The 7,258-nt window shown below is 37.3% G+C and overlaps 1 long non-coding RNA gene across 1 annotated transcript; it reads right to left on the bottom strand.

Annotated features, from left to right (window-relative positions):
• Positions 1 to 878: 878 nt before the first annotated feature.
• Positions 879 to 3,294, bottom strand: LOC141633999 (uncharacterized). The gene is made up of 3 exons (XR_012538745.1): positions 3,067 to 3,294; positions 2,860 to 2,968; positions 879 to 1,148 (listed from the first exon to the last, which is right to left on the bottom strand). It is a non-coding gene; the product is annotated as an uncharacterized LOC141633999 (long non-coding RNA).
• Between the last annotated feature and the right edge of the window lie 3,964 nt (positions 3,295 to 7,258).

Here is a 7,258-nt window from a genome sequence, read left to right as displayed (position 1 = left end):
AAACAGCCCCTCAAAAACCCGACACAAATACCTCTCACACACACTCATCTCCTTACACCTCCCCACGACCACCAGTGGCCACCACCGTGGTCTCCCTTGACCCACAGTGATCCCACCACTGGCCAAGACCCCTCAGGGCAGCCCACAACCACCCAGAAACGACACACAATTCTTCTAATACATAAACACCCAAACAGCCAACCATCTCGACAGCCCCCGTACCAACCACCACCTGCGACCACCCCACCACCACCATGAGGACCGCCCACAGCCGACCTTACCACCTACCCAGGTCCCGTGTTCATACGACACCCACGCAAGCTATAATATTCGTCTTAAGGGTCACGGCCTCCCCCCTTTAGACGCCCAATCCGCTACCCACGGTGGTCAACAGTGATCAAGGTCGGTCTTACTAGAGTCACGACGGTCAAAGGCAACTACTAAAGTCATCGACACTGTTCACGGTGGTCCATACGGTGAATAAACGTTAACTTAAATTACTAAGACGATATAAACATAAATTACGATGATCTTTACCTTTTATCGCTAATTACTCCTTCCGTCTCTGTGAGATCCCTGAAAAAATCTTCTTTTTAAAATTAGTAAATAGAAGGGAGTCGCCAGTAGGTTTTATAAAAAACATACAAAAACAATTTTAACGGAAGATGCCCCTTTAATCCCTGGAATGGAGACTGATCCGTCACTCCGGTCTGAACCAAAGATTGCGGATTCGGGGGTAAAGGTACGGTTTGGGAATGTGTGTGACACCCTTAAAATTTAGCGTTATCTAGCCTTAATTAATTACGTAAATGCGTAATTTCTACGGAAAAACTGGTAGGATATGTTTGTAAATGGTTCAACTAGATAAAACCTGCAATTTCAAAAAATTTTCTTCCTAAACCATTCACAACCAATCCAACTCAAGAAGAGTGTCAAAAACCCTGCAAAAGCTGATAAACTAATTTACATACATAACTAAAGACGCGGAAATTTAGTGATACAAACCCAAAAATAGAAAAGGGAGACATATGTCCCTTCAAATTATATACAAAACCAAGAGTTAAAAGGTTTACTAATAGAATAGCAAAACTAGGTCCAAGGTTCCTTGCTCACTAGCTCGTCTGTGACCCCAACAAAGCGTCAACAACCTGTCAATCGCATTTTATACAAACACGAAAGCCACAATTCAGTGGGGAGTAACTTCGAGTCCTCCCAGCCACGAATCGTCATAATTAATGTAACATGTATTAAAACATGTAAACTATATGATAATTCATCTAATTTCCAAGCATCCTAACATATGAATGCTAAATTGACTAATTTAAACTAACATGTGAAAAATTTAACAAATTGTAATCCAAACTCTATCAACCATAGCCGGCTTGCATCTCACCTTCTATGATTCATAGAATCATCAAACAAGAAAGGGCAATATAACAAAGACAGGCATAAGTTCTTAGTCCCGTCAATAGTCACTTTGTAACTCGAGTCTATACCACGAGGTAGGGAAGGTAATCGAACCGGTATCTTGGCTCAGCGGTTAATATTAATAAAACATGGCCAAGAGACAACACAACCCTAGCCTAAAATCACAAGAGACCTAGACATGCGGATACACACCACCGCACCCAAGACCCACTATTTTTCTAAAAACAAAGTGAGTACCCTAAGGAGTCCACCAAAGGGTTGGCTAGTACTTAAGCTGACCTCTTACTATCAAAATAAGTAACTGAGGTCATGCCCCAACTTGGATATAAATCCACTAGTCAGGAACACAAAGGCTATCAAGCAGTGAACATATACTCGTCAAAGACTATAAAGACCTATCTATGATGAAGGCCGAAATACTCACCTAGGACCTAGTCCCACTAGTCCCGACTTGAATACTTTAGCCCACACCACACAAGACTCACCACACAAGTCAAGTAAGACACCCACTTAACCATAAGGGGGCAAAAAGTCCAACTTACCAACCTAAATGTTAACATTCTATCATGTGAAAGGCTATATAAATGTCTATTCAGCAAACAACCCAACAATATCCTCAATACTAATTTCCAATTCTAGCAATTTTAACAATATTAAAGGCTTTAGGGGAAACTAGGGCCATTTCTACAATACAAGACAATATTAAATTCAATAAGCTATACATGTGAACTAAAGCTTGATAAATGGCCTAAAACAAGAAAAAGGCCGATTAACTAATTCATACAACCGAATTTTTACCCGCAACCCTGACCACTGCGACAGTACGGGTTAAATTGCGGGCCGACCAATCACTCAATTAATCGACATCGCATCGGTCAAAGGGACTAAGGCTCAGTTTTCGGCACAATCAACAAAACATTACAATTATCCCTATATAATTCATTCTGAGCCTATTATTTACAAATTCATTTTGTAAACTATCCTAACATGTGATAATTATTAACATAAGCATAGTTTTACCATTAACATAATTTTTATTACTTATATGATTCAATTCCTAAAGTGTACTCATACTAACTATGTCATTAATAAACCTGAAATGACAAATTTTGCAAGGAAAACCGCGAAACAAGCAACGGACCAACCCGGGCCAACCCCAAGGCCGGCCGTGGTCGCCGTGGGCTGCCCGGCCATTTTGGCCGTCCCCTACACCACCATTTTTTTCCATTTTTGTTTAGTAAAAGACCGTCTGAACATTAATTAATCGTCCCCAATTCAACTTTGATAATTTAAACTAACAAAAGGCACAAATTAAGCATGCATGCAACGAATTTTAACATGTGAAAACTACAACTCAAACAAAAATCACCAAACATACAAAAACAACAAAGATTGTGACGATAATTCGTCGAGTAACTCGAAATATGTTACCTTAAGCTAGAAAAAGAGCAATTAGCACCTCAAAACCGAAACCCTAACAACAACTAGCCGCTATCCTCTACAATATACGAGTCCCCGAACTCGTCTTCCAAATCTTCACCTAATTAAACAATAAAAACACCATAAATAAGCACAAATACCGAAAATACCGAAATTTTGTCTTAAAAAAACATAATGAAAACTGAAATTAGAACATACTAAGTTGTAGATCTCGGCGAGGGGATTCCGGAAAGGTAAATTTCGTGGAAATCCGATAAGAAACGAAGAAATTATGGCCAAAACAGCTTGAATTTTTGTTGAAATGTGTTTTTGGGAAAATTAGAACATAGAAGAAGATGGAGGAAGCTAAGAAAATCAGAAAAAAAAAGAAAGGAAGGGGGAGTGTCAGCGTGAAAGGGAGAAAGGAAAGGAGGGAGTCGGGTTTGAGTCGGGATTTTTCGAGTCGGTTTTGACTCGATTCGATAATAATTAAAACCGTAAGTCAAATGCAAATTCCGTCAAGACCAAAGTTCTTAAACACGGGATTACAAGAAAATTGAATATTTATACTACCCATTTCCAAATTCGTTTACCCAACGTTCAAAAGAATTGTCAATTTCCCCCCGATACGCCCTTATTTCGAAATAAAAAGTTTTACACGGTTTAAACTATTTTTAAACATCACGAAACTATCAAAATAAATACTTTACCTCAAAGTATAATAAAATTATATTTCTTTGAATTATTTTTACTTTAAATACATTAATATCAAATTTTATTTGATTACTAAATTATTTTCGAAATATATTAACGGTCCGAAATTACGGGGCGTTACAATCACCCCTCCTTTTAAAAAGTTTCGCCCTCGAAACTTAGAAGGAGAAATTATAGTTATAAGAAAACATAGGTATCTTTTCAATGAAACGGTGATACTCTCGTTGATCAGACAAGAACATCCACATTCATATCAAGATATAAAAATATTTCTACACCAATAAATGAGAAAACCCATTATTGGGACGTCTCCAATAACGAGATTTAACACTCATTAATGTTAAAATCAAAGTAAGAGAAAGGTAATCTACTCAAATTTTCTTTTACAAAAAGCCAAAATAGAAGTAAAGGTTTCACTTTTAAACCCAATTGGGGTCAAATCCCTAAAAATGTAACATTAAACCTTGACAAAGAAGTCATAAATGGATCAAAATCAACAGAAATTGGACAAATCTTAACGAAAACTCGGGTCTAGAAATTAAAATTACGATAAATGAGTTTATATTCAAGAAAGGAATAGGGGAACTAAATCAAATTTTCATTTTCAAGTCTTCAAAAATAGGTTAGGTTTGCAGAAGTGACATAAACTTTCAAGAATGAATCGAAACTAGTAGCTTGAAATATTTAGAAATTCCTCGAAGGGAAAAGTAACTTAGACATCATAGGAGCAAGTATGCTAACAGGATTCGAGCTTAACTATTCAAAAGAGCTGTTTGAGTTTCATGGGGTAAGAATTGAAGTCGAACCTAAAAGGGTGTCAAGGATGGAGTTTCATAGGTTACCAACATCAAACTTATGAGAGGAGTATGACAAAATAAGGAAGAGAGGTATGAGCGGTAACGCTCATGATCAAAGAAAAAGGGAAATTAATCAACAAGGAAACGCCAGACACTTTTACCTCAAACAACAACACCACTCAAAACGGTTCCAAAAACTTCCTAACAACAAAACTCATAACCACCTCACTCCCAAGGGTTTCCTCAATCGCTTATGTTACCTCATCCTAACTTTCCTGAAACAAGGTACTCCACTATAAGTGTGATCTCATCGCTCCAAATCCTCAAACATCCAGAAACAACTTTCACAAGTCTAAGGTCAAGGCTTCAAACAAAGTTATATTCGTTTCCAACTAGCGTCAACTATGGGTTCCTCAAAACAAATAAACCTTTAATCAAGAATCCCAATAACAAGCTATAACTCCAAGAGCCAACTAATACCAAATCACATCATCAATCCATTATGGTCATCAACATCCCAATGAGTATTCTTTCAAATTTGACATCCTAAAACTTACTTACCATCAAATTTCCAAGAAACAAGGTCTTAATTGTAACAACACTTTATCACCTCAGAGTTCCTAAAACCATAAATTGAAACTATGTCCTTTAACCTAACAATTGGTGTCAACCATACCATTACCCTTTCTAGTTACCAAAACAAGTGCTAAGACTTCCTAACAATGTAGCTTACTCTCACTCTCATACTATACTTCAAATAGTAATCAATATCACTCACTAAAACCAACTAGTAATCCCGCATTTAACGTTTCTCACACGGTAACATATACATTATCAAACCCTCATATCCAAAGCGATTGTGGAGGCCAATCAAAACTCGTCTACTTAGTCAATCCTATATCCTCAAATCCACCATTCAGTTTTATCCATTTTAAGTCAAGTACTAGGCACTAGTACCCAAACATAAACAACAATGCCATGTTCCATAACCTTAGTAACCAATGCAACTCACATTTGACACACAACATCCACCAATCCAACGTACTCACTTTATCAAGGATCTATAGGTATAGAAACCATCAAGTATAACTCATCCCACTACCTAAGTCTTTCCAATATCAAATCCTCTCAAAACCAGGAAAGGGTCAAACACAACAACCCCTTCAAAGGTCATGATGTCCAACCAAGGCCAACATTTCTCAAAAGAAATGGTATTATAAAAAGGCGTTAAGGAAGGATAAGCAAGGAACAAATGACATGTTAGGAAATAAGGAGTCGGACCGTAAAGATAAAGATTGACAAAAATAAGAGGTATACAAGTTAAGAAGATATCTCGGGCAAGAAGAAGATACGTAAACTTTGGCATAAGAACAGGGTTCAACGAACGTTAAAGAGAAGGAAAGGAGAACAAAAGCGGCATAATGAAAGGGTTACCATTTTGTAAGGTTACTTCACTAAGGTGCTCAACAAAGCCCCAAATGTCTACCAAATCATAGGACTAACAAGGACTCCATAATGGTAGGTATTTCTCAACTCAATTGGTTCCAAGAGCCAAAATCAATTCACCACACAAATTCATTTATTAACATCCATGTCCTAAAGTATCTCCATTACAATTCTCGCCATTGAACTTCACTTACTATGTCATCCCCAAATACCATGGCTTGTTTACTCCATCATCTCACCACTTAATACTTCTAGTCTCCGATACCATAAATTAGCATCACATCTTTGAACTTACGAACTACTTCGAACAACATTCCACCAAAATTCCCAAATTCAGATATGATTAATAAAATCAACCACATGTTCCCAAATTTCGAAAGGTCATCAAGGGTTACTCTATACTAGATTTGGTCAACTCGAAAGGTTTAACAAACTAACTAATTCCAAAGTATGATACCAATCCATTAAGCAACGTCAACGTCCTATTGTATTCCTTTCAAGGCCTTCAAGGATTAGGGCTAACTATCATTTCTTAAATTTTCCACAAGAAACATCGAGACTCTCAAATGAAGTAGCTCAAATTCATTCCATCTTATGTGCTAAGGTAGTACCCATGCCCAATCATCTATAACAAACAAGCTCTCATACCAAGCACAACTAACAAGACTAACCTAAGGATCCCAAGTTATATTCTCCTATACAACTCAAACCTTAAACAATCAATTTCTCAACTCGTTCACGCCCTCCAATGATACATTCTCTCAAAACTAGGTTCTCTTGAACAAGGGAACTATCCTGCAGAATAAAAGGAAGGTGTCCACATGGACTTTTATTATAAGAAGGAAACGAACTAAGAATGAATCGGGGAAAGAATTGAAGAGTAGTTACCAAGGCGAGAGAAGAGGAATTTGAAAGACGAAAATTAATTAGTACCTAACAATTAGCAATCACAAACAGACTACCACATAAAATCCTAAATCTACCCATCCTACCCATCTCTCAAGTTTATTATGTAAAGGTCAAGTGCTTTTAAGTGGGGTGCACAAACGTGCGTCGGGAGCAACAAGCCCTGATACCAACTGTGACACCCTTAAAATTTAGCGTTATCTAGCCTTAATTAATTACGTAAATGCGTAATTTCTACGGAAAAACTGGTAGGATATGTTTGTAAATGGTTCAACTAGATAAAACCTGCAATTTCAAAAATTTTTCTTCCTAAACCATTCACAACCAATCCAACTCAAGAAGAGTGTCAAAAACCCTGCAAAAGCTGATAAACTAATTTACATACATAACTAAAGACGCGGAAATTTAGTGATACAAACCCAAAAATAGAAAAGGGAGACATATGTCCCTTCAAATTATATACAAAACCAAGAGTTAAAAGGTTTACTAATAGAATAGCAAAACTAGGTCCAAGGTTCCTTGCTCACTAGCTCGTCTGTGACCCCAAC

The sequence above is a fragment of the Silene latifolia genome, chromosome Y, assembly GCF_048544455.1.
Source record: "Silene latifolia isolate original U9 population chromosome Y, ASM4854445v1, whole genome shotgun sequence".
Lineage (NCBI taxonomy): Eukaryota > Viridiplantae > Streptophyta > Magnoliopsida > Caryophyllales > Caryophyllaceae > Silene > Silene latifolia.
This window is presented reverse-complemented; position numbering and strand designations above follow the sequence as displayed.